A 20,939-nucleotide genomic window follows, 5' to 3' on the forward strand; every position below is an offset into this window, starting at 1 on the left:
TTTTTTTTCACCCTGTGATATACTAAACTACTATTTTTACACTCTTGTGGCCTGCAATTCTTCCTGCAGTGCAAGAAGCCTCTCCCATGGGCTGAAATCAAATCCAGTGTCTCTCTGAGCTCTGGGCTCTGGGCTGGTGTCCCAGACCCCCCTGCCCAGGTCCCTGACCCTCCAGGGCAACCAAAGGAATGCCCTGGACTCCAACATTTAGCCAGGAGAAAAGGATACTCAGAGGTGACCTCCTCACTCTCTGTAACTCCCTGAGAGAAGAGTGTAGCCAGGTGAGGGCTGGCCTCCTCTCCCAGGGAATCAGCAACAGGACAAGAGGACACGGTCAGTCATAAGCTGTGCCAGGGGAGCTTTAAACTGGACATTAGGAGGAATTTCTTCACAGAAGGGGCGATTAGACATTGGAATGGGCTGCTCAGGGAGGTGGTGGAGTCACCATCCCTGGGGGTGTTCAAGGAGAGACTAGACGCGGCACTTAATGCCATGGCCTGGTTGACGTGGTGGTGTTCGGTCACAGGGCGGATTCGATGATCCCAGGTCTTTTCCAACCTTAATGACGCTATGATTCTTCGGAGAACATATTAAGTTCGGGAGGTGGAGCTGCACCAGGTCGGTTCCTCCCCTCCCTTTAAAAACCCACATAAAACCGCCCCGCGTTTGACACACGAAACCCGTAAGGCAAACCCGCCAGCAGCACCGCGCCCCACAGGCGGGCGGCAGCCCCGGCCCGGCCCGGCCCCTCCCGCGGGCCCCACGCCGTGCCCAGGGAGGCGGGAGCGCGGCCCCGCCCCTCCGCGCGCCCCCGCGAGCAAAGCGCGCCCCCGCGCCAGCGCCGGGCGCCATCCCCGCCCCTCTGCCGGCGCGCAGGGGGCAGGGCCAGCCTCGTTCCCGCCCCGCAGCGTACACATAAAGTCGGCGAGCGCCCGCCACGCCCCCTCTTTCCCTGCGGAGCGCCGGGCGTGGAGGCACGCGGTAAGGCGGCGCGGGATGCGGTGTGTGCCGCTGCCCCGGCCGGGGGTGGGGGGTGCAGGGCTTCTTCCTTGTGTTTGGACGTTCGGGAGGATCGCCCGCGGTGCCGGTCGCGTAATGCTCGAAGCTGGAGCTGGCGAGTGAAGCTCTCACCCTTGGAGCCCAGGGTAGAGCCAGGCGAAAGGCAGCTGTAATCTAGCTGTGGGGCCGCAGCCGCCCATGCAGGGTGCCCTGCTGGCAGCCGCAGCGGTGCGGGGAGACTTAAGGAGGACTACGTGCCCCAGCATGCCCCGCGGGAGGCTCCCTGCCGGAAGCCGCATCTCGGGACGCAGGGCAGATTGGGATCGGTAGGCGGCGGTGGCCCGCGTGGCGCTGCCGGGCCCGCGCCATTTTGATCCCCACCCGTTACGGCCGGGCAGCCCCTGGCACGGTGTGACAGCCTTCAGTCCTCGGGGTTCGTGCGTAAAATGTTAAATAAGGCACAGCCACCTTGTTCATGTAGCAGAGAGTTGGTGCAAGTGCCTGTACATGTTTTGGAGCGCTGAGCCACCGGCACCATGGTATTGCACCCTAGCAGAAGACTTGGAAAAGGACTTGGGAAACCCACATTGTCTCAAGGAGAAAAGGCCCACAACATATAGGTGATACTTGACGTAAATCATAAGACTGCGTTCTAACTAGTGGAGTTTCATATTTTTAAGACAATTGCATTGCAGAATAAAGAGAGATTTGTTATATAAGTAAACCACCACCCCAAATAAATCACACTTCCTCCCCTAGGAGCCTGCTGTGTGCTTAAGATGCCTTTTGTTCCCTCCATTAAATGCTGATGTCACTGAGCCCATAGCGGTTCAGTGAGAACGGGAAATACAGTTAAATATATTTAGGTTTCCAGGCTTTTACTTGCAAGCAAAGATTAGGATGTGTCTGGATTTTCAGAGGAATTTGTCAGGCATCCGTTATGTGTTTAATTAGGTTGTCTAACAGTCTGTTACAAGTTAGGTTGCTGAACAGTAACATCTTTGGAACTTAAACCATTAATACCCCTAGATTCTTTGGTTTGTTATAGTCAATAAGTATAAAGTTTATTGCATGCGAGAAGTGGAAGCTTAACTTCAGGCTTTCTATAGCTTTAACTGGTTTTGTGACCTGAAGCAAAATGACGAGTGTGACGAGTTACCTTTCATGGCTCGATGCATTTATTTGATCTATGTAGAGCAGAGATACTTTAAATAAGCACATTCCAGTAATAATGTATGTGACAAAACAGCCTTTGTCGTGCATTTCTTAAGCTGCTTGAGTTGGTGGTTTTTGATAATTGCTATATGGTTAAAATAATTCTCTAAACCAACCAAAATGAGTTCTTGAAAGTGATCAAAACCTTGAGATGATGATTTTTTGTTAAAAAAAAAAAAACTTTGGCACGTGCAGATATTTTTGTAGTGCTTTTTATGTGAGGTTTCAAGTGGGTGTAACTTGCAACTCCTTTGTTGCTTAAAACTGCATTTTTTGCTGCTTTTCTTCTGCAAGCTTGTGATTTGGTACTTAACATGCTGCTTCTAGAGATTGTGTTGATAATGTATGTGACTTACTGGCCTGGTAATATGAATCTGCTGATTTCAACTCATAAGACTGTCCATGTTTGTTTTTAGGTGTCATGGCAAGGAGGTTTTCAGTGGTGTCGAGTACATTACACATTAAGGTAACAACTCTGGAATTTTTTATGTTGCTCTAGAAGTAACACTGCATTTTGGTTTTTGACCAAGTCAATAAATACTTGTGTTTCATAACTTGGTTTCTGTATTTTTGTCTGTCCAAGTATGGGAAGTGCCAGAGAGTTGTCAGCTTTGTATGGTTCCTGTGTGGGACAAAAAGTAAAAACTACACTGTATTTTTGTAACTGCCATCAAAGTGATAAGTCATTATTTGGTAATTTTTGGGTTTGGTGCTCTTTGAGTTAAAGTCAGCCTGTAGGTCAGTTCCTAGTCAGATTTCTTTTGCTTACAAAATTTCACCTTGTCAGGTATTGTAGGCTGTTCCAGAAGAGTATTTAGTTGTTATATGAAAATGTCAGTTTTTAGAGCTTGGTGATTGTGTTTCTGGCATAGTAACATGTCTAGATGATGCTAGACCAAGATATGTTTTCTAGTTTAAAAAATAATTTTTGCTTATTTTTAATTTTAGCACTTCATGAAAGGACCATCACAAGTAGAAGAATACTTGGTACACACACTTGGATTTTCCTGAAAGCCTTGTATGTTCTAAATGATCAGTGGGGATAAATTAACAATAAATGGATTAGAAAAAGATGCACAGGATTAAATTTGTAGTTATGTCATAAGCTTTAAAATTGAGGTATCAGTAATTTTGGGCATGTCATGGTCTAGAACTGTGTGGGCTAGGGGGATTTGGAATAGATTTTTGTGCTGGAGGAGCTGGTAAAATGCTTGTCTGAAGTGTTCATACTAAATCTAAAGTTTACATCAATATAGATTTTAATTGTGAATTTGCACTTTATTGGGAAATACATATGAAAGAGTGTTTAGTCAAAGAAAACAGGATATCTTAATGCTTATTAATATAAATAAGCAAATGTTCCTGTATTTTAATAAAAATAAGTATTCACTTTTTATAATGTACTGTTGATATCTTCATTTCTTTGAAAGAAAGAAAGAAGGAACTCTGGGATCTGTATTCATTTTAATTTGATTCAAATGCTTACAACTGGTTGCTACAAGAGTAAAAATTGGTTATTCTTACTGGCTTGTGTTATATTATACATAAACTTGTTGTAATTTGGGATTTTACTCAAATTTCTAGAGTGGCATGAACAGTTTCTAGTAATGGGAACGTGACATGTCCTGAAGAAAGATTTCCTCGCAACAGGAAATAGAGGTAATATTTATTGATTAAACAGCAGACTTTTTTTGTTGATTTTAATGTATTCCCTTTTTAGTACATTGCTAGTGAAAGACTTAAAGCTTGTTATACATGACTGTATGAGTGGTGTTAAAGTTTCTGTCACTAATATTTGTGAAGAGTGGTGAATCTGCTGAAACTGCCAAACCTGATACATTGATGGGAACCTTCATAAGGCTTTGGCGACTGAGATGAAACCACTTAATCTTTCAATCATAAACCATCCCAGTTGGTGTTGGTTTAATGCGGTTACTGTGTACAAGTGAAGTGCCCTCATGCACCAGGCTGTGAATAAGAATGTTGGTGCATTATTTAAATCCATGTAGTGGCTTGAGTGTCCACTAGAATTATTTACTCTTTTTCTGCTGTGAGATAGGATTAGGAGAAAAACGAAACAGGCTCAAAATGTTTAAAGGGTATGAAGACAGGTTTATTAACAAAACTACAAGAGAGGAAAAAAATAAGTAAAAATCAGAATAAAACCTTCAAAACACCTCCCCTCTTTCCCACAAACTCTTTTCTCTTTCTCTGACAATATGTAGAGACGAAGATTGGACTTTAGGTCAGTTACCACCTCTAAAACAGTCTTCCATCAATTCTTTTAGACAGAGGAGTATCTTTTGGTCTGCCGTAATAACTTCCCTACAAGAAAAAACAATTCTCTTACGGCTTTTAATTCTCACAAAAGCAGCTGCCCAGCAATGTGCATTTGTGGAGTCCCTCCCATATCACGCAGCCTTCTGGACCAGCTGCATTACAGCCATGTAAACTCATGGGGGGTACCGTTTTAAAGATGAGTGGTTCAAAAGTAAAGGTTCTCTTCATCTGTTTTAAAAATCACCCTCATCTTTAGGAACAGGGATCTTCCTCTTCTTTTCCTGGGAGCAGATCTTCATCTTATCTCTCTGTTCAAACTTCTCATAAAATTACAGCTACTTCAATATTTACATAGTATTACATTGTAAATACTTCAGTATTTACAAATGTCTTTGCTTACATCTGCAATCTGAGCACTCATCTCCCCAGTGCATGTTTTCCACAATTTAAAGGGATATTCTAGTATATCCTAGTCAATTATCATAGTTTTACAAAAGAATTTCAGCCTAGAGCTAGGCATTTTCTCATTCTCCTTCCATCTAATACCCAATTCTTCTTTCACTGATTTTGATGTCTTCGTATTGTCTCTCTACATGTCTCCAGTGTGTCCCTTTCTCTCACTCAGAGAGAGGATTTGTGCTTTGCAAGTTTAATTTGTCAAGGAAAGAGTTACTGTCTCTCCCAGGTCTGCAGAGGGTCGTGATGGTCTTTCCTGGGCAGTAGCCAAAGGGAAGGTGGTAAATTCCGGCTGTGCCAGGGCTGATCTCATGATCCAGAATCTTGGGGTTCTGGCTGCTGGGGGCCACTCCGCACGGCTGCCCTGTCCTGTTGGCTGGGTGACTTGGTAGCGGTGGCCAGAGCTCTCTACGGTAAGGGATTCTTGAGAAAGCTGTGCTGGGGGGTGGTGGGGGAAGGGGCCTGGTTAGGCCTCCCGAGGCTGTGATGGCGCAGCTTTGGCTGCAGAACGTTAGCAGCTGCTGGGGCCAGGGGTCATTTTCTCCTCACCTCCCCCTGCCTGGTAGCACCAGGCCTGAGCGCCACAGGCAGAGTGGGGCTGACGGTGCTGGCACCCAGTTACCTCTTCCCAGGCCAGAAGGAAAAACAGGAAGGAAAATCCCCTTTTCTTGGGATTCTTCTGATTTTAACCTGTGTGGCCACAGAGGCGTATCTAGCTCTTTAATTGGTTCCACGGGTTGTTAATATCCAAAGCTAATCACTATTTGATTTTAATTACAGCTTTTCTTTAAAAAATCACTTCCGTGCAGACACAGCACAATCCACCTCAGGTCCAAGTTGATGCAAATATGTATTGTGTTGCAGAAGCTTGCGTCTTTAAAGAGCATAGAAGGGGAGGTGTTAGACTTGAGGTATCCTGCCTTAGAGAGAGTAAATAGCAAGCATTAGTCAGGTATGGTCAGGAAGTGTTGCTGGTGTTTGAAAGCTAGTGATAATGTTTGCACTTTGATCCTCTTAGGACAGTTAACTTAGGGCTCACTCAGATGTGAGCATTTAGGAAAAGTCCACAGAGGTGGAATTTGATGGTAAATTGTATTAAATTCTAAATAAAGCTGTTTCAGCTCCAGATATAAACTACTTCACAAGGGCTGGTATAATGTTCTTGAAGCAGGCAAAAAGAATGCTTATAAATGCTTACTGTGCAAGTCTACAACTTTATTCTACTCCTTATTCAAGAAAGGCACCTTTAAATACTTTGTTAGCTACCAGTAGTTTCATTTGAACAACAGGTTTTGTTCTAGTACGTGAAGTTCAAATGTATGATTGAAACTTCTTGTGCAGCAGTACTGCCTATAAAATGCGGTATTGTTTAGACAGGCACTATTGCAAGTAGAAAGGGGAGTGACTTCCATGGCTGACCTAGAGAAAAGTTGAAAGTAGCAAACCTTTTTAGTGGTAAATGGCCAGTGCATTTTATGTCTTTGCAAAGATGCTTGAATGCTGCTTCTGAATAGAAGGTATGAATTCCAATAAATATAATTTTTGATCCTGATAGGCAGATTACCAGTATCAGATGCCCTGATAATCAAGTATGATTCCCCCCCATCATAGTTCATACCAGGTTGAGCAATATCAGGGCAAGAGAAGGAAAACAAATCTTACTGTGACATGACTGCTTTTCTGATTCAAGTTTCACAGAACTTGCAGTGTGCTGATACTGATGCATCATATGTTGAATAATGCAGTTTGGTCTGTACAAGAGGCTAAATAGATGGCACATTGTATTTTGAGTGATGAAAAAAAACTTGTCTGAACTAATAAATGTCGTTTTTACAGGAAAACGTGTTTTATAGAAAACAAGGAGGAACACGTGCTTTTGGCTTATTCAGGTATGTAACTGAAAAGCTTCTAAATACTTTCCGGTTCTAAGTCTAAAGTAACTGTGCTTACAGTTCAGACTATTTTGCATTATGATAGTTATGAACATAATTGATCAATTGATAATGGTAAGTCATAGTTGACATTTAAAAGACACTTGTTCCCCACGGCACAGTGTGAGCCGATAGCTGCGCCTAACCTTGGTTAGCTTTCAAACCTAGGTGAAAAGTTTTAAATAAGTGTACATTATTACTGAAATATAACAAAATGTTAGATGTTGTAATACGAAAACTAAGCAGTCAGAAATGTTATAAAATATTTCCAACTAATTTTTTTGTTCATGTACTGCTTTTGCCTCATCTGTGATGATCCTATCCCGAACCTGAATTCCGTGCTGAAAAACTTTACATGGATCCGGCATCTGAGATGAGACCAAAATACTTTATTTAAGCTTTCTGAAAAGCATGTAAACTGTCTTTGTGAGTTTAGTTTTTGTTTCGGGGTTTTTTGTGGGTTTTTTTTCAGAATTAGTAACATGTTAATATAAACTGTTGTGTGCTTACTTGCAAATTAAAATTTCTGCCTTGAATGAACCATTTTACTTTGATCTTGTTCTCCTTTTTCAGTGATGAATTGGAACACTTCATCAGAACTGCCCAACAAATGTGGATGATGTAACCAGAAGGAAGTGTAACACCTGAAGAAACATGGTGGCTTGGAGTGGGATGCTGTGCTTTTAAAAGCCTGCTGGAACAGCTGCAATTTTGTTAGATACTGTCTTCAGAAACTACGTGTAGACAAAAATTACTGTCTCTGCATATTTAAAACATCGTCTTTCCAAAATACTGAACTGTCTTCTCTAGGAAGTGTAGCAGTAATATTAGGGAAGGGGCTATTGAGCTTCAGTGCATGGAAGACCCCTTGATTATTTACTGTTTTAAAATACCATATGGGTACACAGTCTTGCAGATACTGGAGATCTGTGATAACTCAAGAGTGGAGCTCACAGGCAGGCCCTGTAAAGACAAGGTGAAAGCAAAGAAAAAGACAATGTCCACACCTTGAATCCCTGTATCTAGTGAGGGAGTAAGGAGTTGGGGTTTCGTGGAACTGCCCTTTGAGGAATACACTGGCAACGGTACTTGCTTGCTCTCTGGGGAAAAGAGGTTGGTAGGGGGAAGAGAGAGCTACATATGTGTGAACTTGGGCTTTGAACAGTGGCTTGAAAAGTACTGGTGCTGTAATCACAGTAGGAGCATATTTGCTGTATTCAGCAAACTGTCCCTTCCACAGAGGAATGAAAGATTATAAATTGGTCACCAGGTAAATTTAAAGACAACTCATGGTGTACATAAGATGAAATTTGCCTTGAAGCGTGACTTTCAAGCCTTTTTGTCAGGAATTCTTTATAAAGGCAGAAACATGGAGAATAGCATAATTTAAATCATGCTGTCAAATTCATAGACCATTACTGAGTCATTTTGAAATTGTCTGAAATAGATAAAGCAGCCCTGTAGCTCATATGGTGTACCTGTTTGTCAGTGACAAATTCCATGTAAAGTCCAATTTTCTGACAGAGTAGTATGAACTATAAACACTACCAGGAGCAGCACATAAAGCATTGGAAATGTCAAAAAAATACGTATCTGTCAGGCTACTGAAGTGTGGGTCCTAAGGATCTGACTGAACTCCAGGAGTGCATTGGCTTACTGAGCATCTCCTATGGTTTGCTTATTAAGCAGCAGCCAGCTACTCTGGCTAAAGGCTCCTCCTTTTGAGCAAGGAATGATAAATCAGTCTATTGAATATCCAGATCTGCAGATACAAACTGGAAAACTGGTTTCTCTTCATTGCTTTCAATAATACTTATTTCTGATAACAAATGTTACTGAGAGTGGTGCATATTTTTCATCTGCCGTGTTTTGTACATTTTTTTGAATAAAGATAAGAATGTTAAAGTCATGGCTATTGCACATCAGCTGTGGATCACACCACAGTGTTCCTTGACTGCCTGTACTTCTCAAGAGCTGTGGAGGCAAGGCGGCCTTGGGCTGACTGGTGCAGCCTGTACTGCGCACACGAGGCTTCACGTTGTGCTTGATTGACTCCAGGATAAAAACTACTGGCTGTGTACTCCAGAAATGGAAAGGTAAGAGCAGTCTCAGTCTTCTGCCCACTGCAGATCTGCAAAAAGAGTGCTGTTAACAGCATCTAGTAGAGCTGCTTGGCTGGCATGTTCCGATGATGTCAGTCCTAGCTAGGTCAGTCTCTGCTGGATGTTAAAATGTCAAAGAGCAGAGAGGTGGTTAATAGAGCAGCAGTCTTTGTTAAATACTTTGTTAGATATTCAAAGGGGTTTATATATTCATTACAGGGTCAGAGGAGTGGCATGTTTTGGAGAATAAAGGTGTACCATTTTTGTCCTTCAGGCTGATGTATATACAGGATGTTAAAACCTTTAAAGAGTATGCCATGTGTATGTGCAGAAAACTTGGTAAAAGTGAGTTTGTCTTGTGGTACTGGGGATGAAGTACAAGACTAAAGGTTCAGGGTTGTATGTGGCACTTCAGATATCCAAAGTATTACATGACAGTCTTGTTCTGTATGCTCTAGAACATTTGTTGGGGATGGTCTTGGAGGTAGGACTGGCAGCAATAGAAATAGGGTGCCAAGGAATAAAGTTACTGCATATCAGTGTTGCGGAGGCCTGTCTCAAAATGTTTAATCATCTAAAAGATTGTCCTCTCAGCACATAAGAAAGGTAGATGTGGCCAATGGTAATGCATATTGAATATTGACCTGCAGAACTTTCTCAAGGAATGATCCTGTAGTTCAGAGCTACTGAAAATTGGTAGCCAATAAAAAATGTGTATTAGTAGTATAGGGAGTCAAATGTTTACAAAAGTGAACTAATGTTTTAGCTGTGACATGTTCCAGAGGATTTGGTTTATGACCCATGAAAATTATGTAGGAAGGTAATTTTTATAACCAATTTTAAGATGGAAACCTGCTTTTTTGCCTTGTGGGAGGAGGTTAATAGGTTTTCAAACCTGCTATGGATTTAGTTCTGGTACATTTTGTGGAGTGATGGTTAATACAAATCAGATAAGGAGAGGTAGTTGTGAAGAGTTACTGTATGACACATTTGGAACATGTGGCATGTGATTTCTCTGCAAAAGCACTTCATGAAACTTCAGGTTGGCAAAACAGATTTAAAACTGCAGTAAACAGCATAAAAGCACTTTGCTGCTTTTCTGCTTTAGTGAAGTCTTGCACTGACCCTTATTAAGTGGTGAGCTGGAAGTGTCACATGGCTCTTTGGCTGTGGTCCAAGAAATTGGTGTTTAAACAAACTCTTCTGGAATGTTGCCATCTATTGGTCTTAGTAACTGGGGAAAACCAGCAGAGACTGAGTAATTAAATGAATGTTGGGCTTGTAAGTGAGAGAAGTATCTTGTAACCACAGGGAAGATTCGAGAGTAGCTCTTCATAAATGCTTTGCTACTACTGAAGAAACAAGGTCCTTATTAAGGTGTGAGGTTTTGTCTTGCTGAAGAACTTGTCTTACTGGTGAAGGCTGTGATCTAATCAAGAGTTGTGAGTGAAACTAAGCTAGCAGCGGTTATCTTGCCACAGCACCTGCACTGCTATGTGAGTGCCAGTGCTGGTGTGATACCTGCTGGAAGTATCAGATCCCAGTGTACAGGAATTTCAGTGTAAGCTATGTTGTCTGGCTGTCATCCTGCAGAGCGTGTGGCTCTGGCTGCCACTGTATTGTGTGCTGGTGTTGGTGTTCCTACTACCTTTCCTGCAGGAAACCTCTTAACTGTGTAAATTTGCCATACAAAGTTTGGGGTATGCGTTCTGCCAATTAAAAACCAGCGTAGAAATTAAATTAGTTGGTAAAGAAAATTATTCCATAGGATATTCAAACACAGACACAGCAGTCAGCAAGTGTTTGACTTAGCCCAGGGAAAGGTATACTTTATATTGAAGAGTGTTCAGTCCTAACTTTGGTAGCTTTTCTTCACACTTCCTCTCTTCTTCCAGGAGGACAACCTTTGAGCTATCATCTGGAGCATGAATGAGTTAAACAGGAAAATGGTAATTTCAGATGAGTGGGGTACACATGGAGGCTTTATGTGCTATGTAAATACATGTCTGATGATTTGCATTCTCTTATTTTTTGGTGTTACAACCAGTTCTACAAGCATTTTTGCTTGTCTGCCCTTGTATTTCCCTCAGAGAATATAAACTGGAAAAGTACAATTAGAATGATGAATTCTGTTTCCTCTCAAACATCATGTGGCTTTTTAGCTGATAGTCCAGTTGAGCTATCAGGCCATGAAGACAGTACTTCTCTGCCATTGTCTCGAACTTCCTGCAGGCTCCGGAGGACAAAGTGGTGTTTGATGCTCAGAAGAATGGCTGTATTGAGTGGGACAAAGTCTGCCTCGTTCAGTATTCTATCTGAGGAAGACCAGTATAAGGAACAGAAGTATAGAGAGCCCTTCCAGCAGTTTTCTTGGGAATTTCCTGAGATTTTCTTTTGTATTTGAATACTACTTTGCAATTATGACCTATCTCCATTTAAAAATATTTGAGACATGAATGATGTGTGGGCTGTAAAATACATGAAGTAGTTAATAAGTGTAGGGAGGGTAGGACTGGGAGAGGGCTGAAGTAAAAGCTTTTATTTTTCCTCTTTTTGAAGCTGATGTCACTTTTGATTCTCATGTTACTGAAAACAGTGGTAAGTGAAGTTCAGTGAAGGCCCTGGTGCTAGGACAGTCTTGCTAGGACAGTTTAATTGAGCTGTGTTGAGAGTGAAAATTTGAAGTACTGGTGTGTGCTCTTACCCCTGAGCTACACTTCAGGCTTCTCATCAGACCAATAAACACTGCCTTTTCCCCTGAAACTGGAGTTGTCCCTAACTGAAGGAGCAACAATAGTACTAGTTTTATAGTGGCAGGTGAAGAATGATTAATATCTGTCCCAAAATGAAATGGGGTTTTGTTTTGTGGGGTTTTTTTGTTGTTGTTTTTGTTTTGGTTTTGTTTTGTTTGTTTGTTTTTGGTTTTTGTTTGGGTTTTTTAGGGGGGATGAGGTTTGTTTTGGATCTCTTTTTGTGGAAAGAGATTAAAGGACTGTAATAAAACAAATGCTTAGGCCTTACTTTGAAATTTTGTAAGTTGATTGAAAAGTAAAGGTGTTTTTAAATAATCTTAAGATCATTGAAGAAGAATATACAGCCATTGTTTAATCTGTGTTTCATCTTACCTTGACAAAATAGGAAATAATTTTACCTAGGCTTGCTTACCTTGGTTTCTTTGAGTGAGAAGTATTGCTGATACGAAGGTCCTGTGAATAACACTTGAGATTTAAACTGTTTTGTGTGTCTTGAGGTTTAAGTCCGGCCAGTAACTAAGTACCACATCCTTCCTACCCTGATAGGATGGAGAGGAGAATATGAGGAAAGGTAAAAACAATGGGTTAATTAAATTAAACAATAATTGTACCATAAAGGAAGACAACAAGGGGAAACCCCAAGATAAACAAGTGATGATACACTTTACACAATACAGTTGCTGATCACCTGCTAACATGCCCATCCTGAGCGATGATCCATGCCCCCTGGCCAGCTTCTCTCAGTTTATGTATCGGGCATGACATGCTAGTATAGAACATCCTCTTGGCCAGTTCAGTTCAGCTGTCCTCATGGCTTCTTGAGCCCCTCCTCACCTGCTGACACTTCTGGTTGTTGATAAATAGTGCTACCCCAGCATCGAACTGTTATCAACTCTGTTCTCATACTGAATCCAAACCACAGCACTGTATCAGGTACTAAGAAGAAAAAAACCCAGCTGAAACCATGATGCTCTGTCTAGCAGTTAGATCATTTTCTGCAGCAGAAAATACAAGCAAAATTGTTGTATCTTGTTTTATGCACTCCACCAGAAAAGTACAGTATTGAAACATAGTGAGGGGCAGCTCTTAATGTCCTTTTGACTTCACAATTAAAGCAGTTCAGGTTATGATTATTCATTCCTCAGAGTATATTGAATAAACATTTTCTGAAAGTAGTTGTATTATATATTTCTGATGCTGAAAATTTTATTAAAGTATTTGCTACTGCAAACAGAAAGAGAAGTTTGGTTTGTGGGAATTAGTGCTACTTCCCCTCTTCCTGTTTCACAGATTATAAACCATGCAATATAAAAAGTTTTAACGGCAGGAGTTACCTCTGAAACATCTTCAAATAGTAATTTATAATAAACACTATCGCAGTGCTGAGAGTGTTTCCTCATAGAAACTTCATGGCAGGGAAGAGTGTCTAGGCATTTGAAAATGTTTCTGAAGTAGTACTCTTACAGTTGCCTGAACTGGCTTGTCTTCATTTACATGTACTTCAGCTTAATTTCTGTTTCTAGTGAAAAGCTGTTCAGTATAGTTTCTGCTAATTTTACCTTGACTGCAAGGTGTTTTGCCATGGTTTTGCTGTGTTTTTAAATGCTATGAGAAGATGACTGGAAATTGTGTGAATACTTTCGCCTGAGAGTATTACATAGTTTCTAGTTTTCTAAATTGAAAAAGTAACACTTAACAGTTGTAGCAACTGCTTGATACATTTTCTATAAAAGTGCAGTCCTTTTATGAGTCATGGTGGATAAGGGAAAATTCAAAGCTTTTACCTTACAAATACGAACAAATATGATTTGCTAGGAGCTACAGATGTGAAAAGACCTGTGGTGGAAGGACCATTGACTCTCTGATGGCTATTGCCTGACAGTACTAACTTTCAAAGGAAATAGCCACTTAGCTTCTGGTTTTGGTTGAAGAAATTTGACAGTGACAAGGATGATTCACTATAATGAAACTCTTGTATCCTCACCTACCAGTAAGAGAAGAAAAAGAGGAATTCTGTTATTCTGAGGTAGTGTTCCTGGAGGTGTTCCGTCTCTTGGTCTTATCTGCTGGCTTTTCCTAAGAGCTACTTTGGGTTCTCTAGTGAGTTTTTCACTGAGGTGAGACCAGGTTATACTGCATTATTGTTGATTATCAACTAGTAAAATGCATTTTAAAATGACAGAAGGAGTATGCATATTTGGTCTTTCCTGAAGTCACATCTTTTATAGAAAGAGCAGATTACCTGTGGAAGCTTGAGCTATCTCCCAGCATAAGATTTCTTACTCTGGGCCAAGGTTGGGCCCTTGGTGTCCAAAACTTATATATTGCACTCTGTTTTGTCCCAGTCTCCTAAAGATATTATTCCTCTGTTTCTATACTAGTCCTGTATTGCTTTCCTTTTAACAGTTATGTATTAAACATAAAACCCCACAAAATTCCATAAGACTACTACATAAGCATCCACTATTAATCCCAGAAGGGCTGTAAGAATGTATGAAACTCCTGTAAAGGGAAAAAAAAAAAGATCTCTGGGACTCAAGGATATAATAATGAAATTGAAATATGTAATGAGTTTTAAAAACAAGACCACGTCCTGTAGCTGATGCAATTTGACAGCTGTGATTTTCTCTTCAGAAATCAGAGACAGAGCCTGTAAGTAAGAGTCACTTATGAGGTAAATTACAGATCTATCAGCAAGGACAGCTAGCATGGCTTCAGATTATTTCAGATATGGAAGGGAAATACTTATTTTTCTGCTTCCGTATTCATACTGAGCTCTCTGCTGGAAAGTTTCAGGCTATAAAGTAGGTGTTAGAAAAAAAAAAAAAAGTGGAAAGTGAGTAAATTTTTAAATAATAAAAAAAATCCTACTCATAATTAATGTAATAGGGCAAAAACGCAACTGTATTTTGTATAGTATTTTCCAAAAAGTCATAACCATTTTTCAGAAATATCTCAATTCTGCAGAAATAGGCTCTGATGAAGTTGCCTTCTTGACTATTTTGAAGTTTGGCTGGGAAACAGGCACCTCAAATTCATTAAAAAGGCAGAAATTAATGTCTGTGAAGATGACAGCCTTTTCTGTAGCAGCAGCAAAAAGTACTATCAGCAGAATTGGCATCTAGCCCTGGAAGCAAAACATTCTGAGCTTCTGCTAAAGCTTCCAAAGGAAGTATGATAATGAGGTTTTAGAAAATTCCTGGGCTGTCTTGATTTCATATATAGTCTAACCCTACTGCTCAACTTTGGTGATTAAGATAAATGATATAGAAAATACTGTCTTGGGCCAAGCAACAGTAAGTTATGAAGTACTTGTTCTCTGTGATTCACTGAGGTAGTCTCCCCTTTTGCTGGGATTTAATCTTAATATGAACTTGGTCATTGATGGGGTGCATAGACTCACTGCTTGCTAAGCAGTTGGGGTGTCAGAGGCTCAGAGGGAAAGCTGATGTGTTACCAGCACTATTATCATCAGCCTAAGGGTGGAAGAAACCATTTGTGTCACCTTGGCTGAGCTAGAGAAAGCAGGTGAATGTCTAAGCTGGGAATGTCTCGTGTTTGGGGTTCTTTGTGTTGTTTTTTTGTTTTGCTTTAGGTTGGGGGGTTTTGTGCATAGCTTACAAAAGTTTCTACTTTAATGGCCCTCCCTTCTTAATTCTGGTTCTAATTTTTTTTCTGTTCTGCGCTGAGACTGGAGGAGTTTGAAATATTATCAGACTAAAAAAAAAGATCTTCTGCATTTTCCTCACTGCCTCTTTTGGCTGCAGCGGGTCTGTGTCAATACTGTTGTTCTGAAATAACTGTTTTCATACATCAGATTTACTAACCAGGACTGATCTTTTAATAGATGTTTAAAAATTTAAGATGTTTAAAATAAAAGTTGGTACTAAATTACAAACCTTTGCCTTTTAGTGTACATAAGATCATCTCTTGGGTAAGAATTATTTTATAATTTTTCTTGTGAGACACATAAGGTATTGCTGTGGATGTGGCAGTAAAATCTAAAAATGCCTGACCTGGAAGGATATTAAATAATTTAGAAACTTCTGCAGGTAACTAGCATCCATGATTTTAACTATTCTTTTTATGGACATGCTCACTCAGCTATCGTTATTGATTCTGTTGTAACTAGGAATTGATGTATTGGCAGTCAAAATGCATTCTCACTCAGTTGCATTGACTCCTCTTGCTCAGTATGTGCCCCCAAAACACTGCTCTCCATTGGATCATAACTTCTATTAGAAAACACCAGAGCTATTAGAAGTGTTTTGGTTAGTTTAAATGTGGTGTCAATAAACAAGTTCACAGATTTATCAGTCAGTCATAAACTGATTTTTTTTTTAATTGACCCTAATTTGAGTTTTCAAAATGAAACTTCCCTGTAAATGTTCTTACTTACTGCTACTTTTAAGATCTAAATTTTTAAAAAGAAAAAACCAGCCCTTTATGTTTTTACAGGATCAAAGCTAACTGAAAATGTAAAAAAAAAAAAAAGGCAAATTAAAAGCATAATATTCTTTATCTGCCCCTGCAGAACACAGAATAGCAATTTATTTTTTCTTGTTGCCATGTAAAATTAAAACTTTGCTTCTCTAAAGATCTAAATTTGTGCTTCTAGCAGCACAATACAGCTACATTAGTCGTACCATATTAAATTACAAATTTGTTTAGATTTGAGCACAGTGCCTGCACTGCCCTGTGCAAAACAGTGAAGGGATTCCTGGTTAATGTTGCATAATCTAGAAAGGGAAAACTTACACACCTGTGCTGAAGCTCTCTTTTAGGTTAAGATCCAAGTCTAGTATCACTCAAGGCTCACATAGAAGTAGAGAGTAGATCTTCCAAAAGAGGATTATTGAAAAGTAGCAAGCACAGCCTGAGGTACTGATATAGTCAGAGTTCTTCATCCCTGTGCTCTGGTCTGATATTTATGCTGTAAGTGGAGCATTCTCCAGGTATCTTTAAAAAACAAAATAAAAAATCTTTTATATACAAAAGGTTGCATTTTCTGCTCTTTGGATCTTCAGAAATGCTGTATTTTGGTAGTTACTTCTGTTTTGCACCTGGCAAGGGTCATAAATGTGTGTGTGTGTGTGAGAGAGAGATTTTTCTATACTTACAAGGACCTTGAAGACACAAGGTTATTTGGGCTCACCCATCTTTGAAAGGATTTTTAGGTTCTTTGGTTACATGTTAAGTAGCCTGGAACACTTGACCTGAAAGCTGTGTATTGCAACTGCTGCATCAGACACTTTCACGAGTTATCAGCCATGTAATTACGAGCCAACTAAAAAGGCCTGGGACATAAGCCCAATTTCTGGCAACAGATCATCTATGCCAAAAAGGGTTAATGCAGTCTGACAGCTAAAGCCTGGGCAGCAGTTTAATATTTAGGCATGGTTTAGAAGTTAAGGTGGGTGAGAGCTTAGCTGTGGGAATACAAGCTATGCTCTCCATATTTACCTTACAGCTGGAGAACAGCCTGTGACCTGTCCCATCTGCTGTATGGCTGTGGCCATTGTGTCTGTGGTGTGCTGTGCTCTCCTCTCCTGGGAAAGATGCCCAGAGCTGGAGAAGAATATTCTGTGACCCAGTGACATGCTGTCTGCCTTCGGAGATGGGCTTAATGCAGTAAGTAACTTATGTGGGGTTAAGTAGATTCCAAAGGTCTCTTTCCTTCAGCTGACTTTACAAGGGTGCCAAGTGCTGGAATCCTTATGGCTGCTAGGCAGTACGGGGATGTAAGGGCCAGGCTGGATGTATGTCTGGGGCGAAGAAAGGGCTAAATACAGCAATAAAGTCTCTACTGACACTTTCATTTGTGGCTGAATTCAGTGAGTTGCAGCTTCAGCACTTGGCTACCTCGCACTGCGCAAGTGGACAGGACAGCACTACTGTCCTGAGATGACTCGGGGATGTTTTGAAGACCGATGCTGATAAGGAATGCTCTCTGCAGTTCTCTTGCATGAGTCCTTTCCTTCTCATATGGCAAAATGCACTAGAACACGGAGGAAACTTCTTTCTCCAACCTTTCCATACTAATTTGAGGAAAATTGGGCAGTACATGTGGTAACTCTCCTGTCACTTCTTTGCTGAAGAGACTCTCTTGTCTCTTCTTTCCGTGGAGCTTTGCCAGGCACTGACCTAATGGTAGCATTCCTCTAAGAGCTTTAAAGCATCAGATGCTTAGGAAAACAAGAATGGAAAAGGCAGCAGTTGTGTCCTAACTCTTGCCCTTGTACACACAGCAATAGTAAAGCAGTATCTTTTGGTCAGCTTGGGAAGCCTTTTTCCATAGTTTCCTCACCCTTGATAAACTTGTGGGCTATTTATATAGAAGCTTGTGATTTATAGGTCTATAGTGGAAAAAGAAGTTTGTGATTAGAGGGAATCTGGAGGAACATTTGCATGTATACTTTTCCAGGAAGTGGAAAGGAATTGGGAACAAAGGAACAGATTTGTGATTGCATGTTCTGCTTGCTGCAATGACAAGGTATTTCAATTGTTAGACTGAACAGCAGAGACCAATATTCAGTTCCAGTAGTGGATATTGGCTAATGGAAAAATACAAAGATAGGGCAAGCATAGATACGATAGTATGTTCTGGTATGCTCCCCCAATTTCTACAACTCCTCCACCAATTTCTGTTGCAAAATTTAAATTGGGGTGATATCTCTATCTCTGCAATTTGCAATTTTAGATGGGTGTTTCTTGCATTCATTAGTTATTTGGGGGGTTTATGGAAATACCTACAGCTTCATGTGACAATGCATTCCCCAGCTTTAGCTGCGTGTGAAAGTAGTGATTTTTGCTTAGCTATCTGCCTGTTTTATTTCATGCTTCCTAGTTGTTCTGCTAGAAGAAGGAATGAGCAGTTATTCTCTAGTTTTCCCCATGCCACTTCTGATTTGTAGGTCTGCATTAGGTTTCTCATCTGTCTTGTCTGTACTGAAGGTATAGGTTCTGAATAACTTAAGCACTGCTTTTTTGCCAGCAAGCATGTGGCATTTGTAGTTTTTTGTTGCAAGGCTGGGCCTGTTTTTTGAGTGACGATAGTCCATTTGGGATGGCTTTCAGTTGGCATTTCCACAATTCATGTGGAAGCGACTTCACTGTCTTCTGAGCGTGGAAAAATAGAGTGCTGTCCTCCTCCAGTCCTCTTTCAATACTTGCACACACGTTAGCCTACAGCATACTGCAAATACATTGAATTCTACAGTGATTGCTCTGTACTCTCAGCTGGTAAACAACTGTTAAAATCTTCTAACTTAAGTTAGAAGAATAGAAGAAAACTAAAGGTTTTAGTTTACATTTACAGAATGTGAACTAAACTACCTTCTGCTGCTTCTCTTGTGCATCCTTCTTACAAAGTCAGCTCAGGAGTGTTCTGTTTGGGGTTGGATGTACTGGTGTGTTTGGGGATAATGTTGACTGGGAAGAGGCAAAACCAGGGATTGATTTTGGAAAAAAAGACTTAAAACATAGATACTTCACAGAAATGAGTAGTTTGATACCCTTTCTTTCACTGGCAGTATTGCTATAGCACAGACATAAAACAAAAGTGAGAGAAGAATTTAACACCTTCAGTCTATACACAGAAGTCAACAGCAAAAGAATTCCTGGGAGAGCCTCATTCTTCTTCATTGCCAGGCTTGTTCTCTGCCTGCAACTATCTGGGCAAATATTTAGTAGAACATAGGTGATTTCAACCTCAAAAGCCTTGAAATGAACTGTAACAAGTCTGTTGACTTCTCTTCCATCTTGCAGAATTAGAATTACAAATTAGTTAAAATTTAGTTACTTTGGGGTTTTGATGGGGCATGGGGGGGGGGGGTGCAGGGATGGGAAAAGCATCAATTCATGGATAGAACTGGGTTTGTAAAGATCCAGGGTAAAGAACTGTATCACAGAATCTATCTGTCTGCTCCAGCAGGACCACCTAGAGCTAGTTGCTTGGGTCCATGTCCAGACAGGTTTTGAATGTCTTGGAGGATGGAGACTCTACAACCTCCCTGGGCAACTGATGCCAGTGCCTGGTCACTCAGTGCAAAAGTGTTTCCTGATGTTCAGAGTGTTTCAGTTTGTACCCACTGCCCCTGGTGCTGTGAATCATACTGGATTTTCAAATGCTTTGTTAGCTCCTTTTGTTTTCCTGACTTAGTTAGAAGAAGTGGAGTGTTTGAAGAATTTGCAAGGTCGAAGTTAGAACTTTAGAAATAGTTTAAATATAAGAGGGATTAACCTTGATTTTAAAAAGTGCTGCCCTGCCTAGATTTGAAAAAGTTTGAATATGCACAAAGGATATAACAGGAAAGAATGGTTAAAAGTAAAGTTTCTTTGCTGAAATCATATGACAATTTTAGATGGTAAGCTACTTTTTGTAGAATGGAAGGACTCTCAAATGTGCTTATGAAAGATGGAGAGTCATATATGAAAAGTATTTTTTCTGAAGTAAGTTTCATATATGTGATTCATCTCCTTTTCATTAATTTCTGACTTGCATTTTTCTCTTAATGGATACAGGCCTTGCATTTCATAATGCAGCCTATCTTTTAAGACAGAGAATTTGACTGGCAGAATGAAGAAATTGCACAAACTTTTAATTGAACAGTATTTTCCCAAATAGCTTTATTTTACCAAGGATCTTGCAGGGTAAATAGGCCACTAGTCAGCTGTGTACTTCATTGAATAAAATGCAGACAGTGATCCTTTCCTGAGTTAAATATCTTTATATAGATATTTTAATAACTTGGCTGTCTTACCAACCAGACTTAGGGCAGGGAATGACTTGAAAAGCACTCTGCTGAGAAACTCAAAGAGTAGCTCATTAATTTCAGAATTCTGCTGTGGCAGACACAGCACAAGGGGCTTGTTTCGTTATTATGAGCGATGACATTTGCTGCATGACTCGAGTGATCCTCTATGGCTGTAGCTGGTGCGTTTCATAGCTCAAGTACAGTGAATTCTACACACAGGCCTTAATTTCCAAAGAGTATATACTTTGGAAAGGTGAGGCATCATAGAAACTGAAGGTAAGATTCCTGTTGAGTTTCCTAGATTTTTGCTCCTTGTTTAGGATATGATTGTTTAACTGTATATAAGTAGCTCCAAAGGAAAAAATAGTCTCTTAGTCTATTTGTCAAATTAAATTTATTTTTTGCTGCTTTATTTGTGCTACTCTGTAGTTGGTCTTGTTGTAATCA

The 20,939-nt window shown here is 40.4% G+C and overlaps 2 long non-coding RNA genes and 1 other non-coding gene across 3 annotated transcripts; 2 read left to right on the forward strand and 1 right to left on the reverse strand.

Annotated features, from left to right (window-relative positions):
- The first annotated feature begins 952 nt into the window (after positions 1-952).
- LOC120750907 (uncharacterized) lies at positions 953-11,869 on the forward strand. The gene is made up of 7 exons (XR_005700198.2): positions 953-981; positions 2,631-2,680; positions 3,163-3,232; positions 3,799-3,873; positions 6,787-6,839; positions 7,455-8,977; positions 10,879-11,869. It is a non-coding gene; the product is annotated as an uncharacterized LOC120750907 (long non-coding RNA).
- LOC120750908 (uncharacterized) lies at positions 4,387-16,688 on the reverse strand. The gene is made up of 3 exons (XR_005700199.1): positions 16,499-16,688; positions 12,149-12,275; positions 4,387-5,870 (listed from the first exon to the last, which is right to left on the reverse strand). It is a non-coding gene; the product is annotated as an uncharacterized LOC120750908 (long non-coding RNA).
- On the forward strand, positions 7,186-7,256 carry LOC120751337 (small nucleolar RNA SNORD50). The gene has a single exon (XR_005700400.1). It is a non-coding gene; the product is annotated as a small nucleolar RNA SNORD50 (small nucleolar RNA).
- Positions 16,689-20,939: the final 4,251 nt, after the last annotated feature.

This window comes from Hirundo rustica, chromosome 3 (assembly GCF_015227805.2).
Source record: "Hirundo rustica isolate bHirRus1 chromosome 3, bHirRus1.pri.v3, whole genome shotgun sequence".
NCBI lineage: Eukaryota > Metazoa > Chordata > Aves > Passeriformes > Hirundinidae > Hirundo > Hirundo rustica.